Consider the following 2,104-nt stretch of genomic DNA (forward strand, 5'->3'; position numbering starts at 1 on the left):
CTTGGAAAAGTGTTCAGTTTCTTGTAAATTTTGTTAGCATGACTCACTATCCTTGAGTCCAAACAACTTTAAGACATTGAAATTGAGTTTGGGGGTATGCATGCCCCAGGGCCCAGAATATCTGTGAATTTGCTGGGATGAATCACACCTCGTGAATCTTGAGAAATCAGCAGTTTCCCTGCCTGCTGACATTTCAGTGTCACCACTCATTTTCTTTTCTAAGCATTGGTGGAAATAGAGATTCTGGAAGTGTGAGCTCATTTGTGGGGAAGAAATATTAAACCACAGTGTTATTTTAGTTGGTCATATTGCAAAGACGGCACATTGATAGATGGGAGACCTGGTAAAAAGGTGTAGACGGGACAATTTAAAATTGCTCCCATGCAGTCAAGTTCACCTGTGGTAAGGTCCACAGTGGAGGTATGGAGAGGGTCTGGTGAAGCCTTGTAGTTTGGACACATGTTTCTGTCCCGGACATCTTCCTTAGGTGTCTGCCTACAGGGATTCTGCTCAAGGTGGCACCAGATGCTGTTAGCTGTTGGTGAAATCCTGGCAGTGGTCCTCGTAGTGTGAGGAAGTCTCCTTCCTTGGGATATGCTCCGCAAGGACTCAGATACACTCAGGTGAGGGCAGTCTCCTTGCAGACACGTGGCCTTCACCCCTTTGACTCCTGGCCTTTGGAGGGAAAGCACACACACTGGTCCTATTTCCCCCAGCCTCAGGGTGAATTCTTCCTCAGGAGCCTCCTGGTCCCATTTTGCCACCTCACTTAGGTTATCCAAAGATTTTCCTTCACAGCAAATTTCAAAGCCAAAGTGCTGTGGTCTTGATCCTTTTCTCTTCAGGTGCCCTGACTGCTGTATGCATTTGCTCAACCCCAGGCTCCATTTAGCAATGGGTGTGTCAGGGCAGTTGGTGAGCGTCCATCTGCCCACAGATCCCGGTTGGGTGGATTAATTAATGATTATAGAGTACTTTGAAGGTTGGAGTGCTAATTATTTAGCCAGTTCCCTCCCTTCCCCCAAGTCCCCTGACAGCCTTTTGTCTCTTTTCCTCATGGGGCGTTCTTTGAAGTGAATAGGAGAGGATGAATCAGGGGTCAGTTAATAGAGCTGGCCATTCCAGATGGCTGGATTGGAGAGCCCCGTCTGGATGCTGCTCCGCTGCAGGAGCTGACATTTTCTGCGAGAAATGCAGCAACCACTTAGTTTTCTTTATATCAGATGTGGCCAAAGTTCTAGAAGACGGTGGCTTCCCAGACTCCCAACTGGGCGTACAAAACAGCAGGTCTTCATTTGCTAAGGTGTAGCCTGATGCTCTTGTGCATCCAGGGTTGGCTTCCAATTTTGATGTGAAATTCCTTATCTATTAATTCATTCTATCCCTCTTATTACTCTTTCCCAGAGCATGACCTCACAGGAAGTACATGGTGGCTCCCATTCCTGAGTTAGTGTCAGTTGGGAGAGAACTAGCTCTAAGCTGTACTGTGGGGAGTGAGTTCAGGCTGCCTTGTAGAGTGAAGAGATATATTGTTTCTCTGCCCTCCCTCTCTTCCAACAAACCAAGATTTTGAAGAAACATATATTTTCTGTTATTTAAAACTTTAATTTTTGTGGACACTTTTTTAGCTGGGGAAAACCAAAGATAAAATAAATACTGCAGGTAGTGAGATTACACTTCTATATCCCCTACTTGAGCCCAAGAACGTGTCTTAGTGAGAATTTTGAGGATGAAAAGTCCTGAGTTACTTTCATTCATACATTCATTCATCTACATTCACAATGCTTATTGAGAAGCTACTCTGGTTGTAGAGGTTTTAGAGATGAAAAGGAGATAACACCCAATTTTAAAGGCATGTCCAGTCAAGTAGGGAGGAAAATATGAAAACATATAAATATGGCAAATGATACTTTGTTTTATGTTTCGCTCTATTTTTGTGTTCCCTCAGATCAACAGGTAGATGGGGGCTTTGCCTGTCCTTGCCTCAGGATATTTTCAGGGCAGAAAACAGAAGCGGCTTGAAGTTAAAGGCTTTTGTAAAACTCCAAACTCTTTGAAGAAAGGATACCAAGAGTCCCAGGGGTGAAGGTGAGAGAGAGGAGGC

Source organism: Hipposideros armiger, unplaced genomic scaffold, assembly GCF_001890085.2.
Source record: "Hipposideros armiger isolate ML-2016 unplaced genomic scaffold, ASM189008v1 scaffold_369, whole genome shotgun sequence".
NCBI classification, from domain to species: Eukaryota; Metazoa; Chordata; class Mammalia; order Chiroptera; family Hipposideridae; genus Hipposideros; species Hipposideros armiger.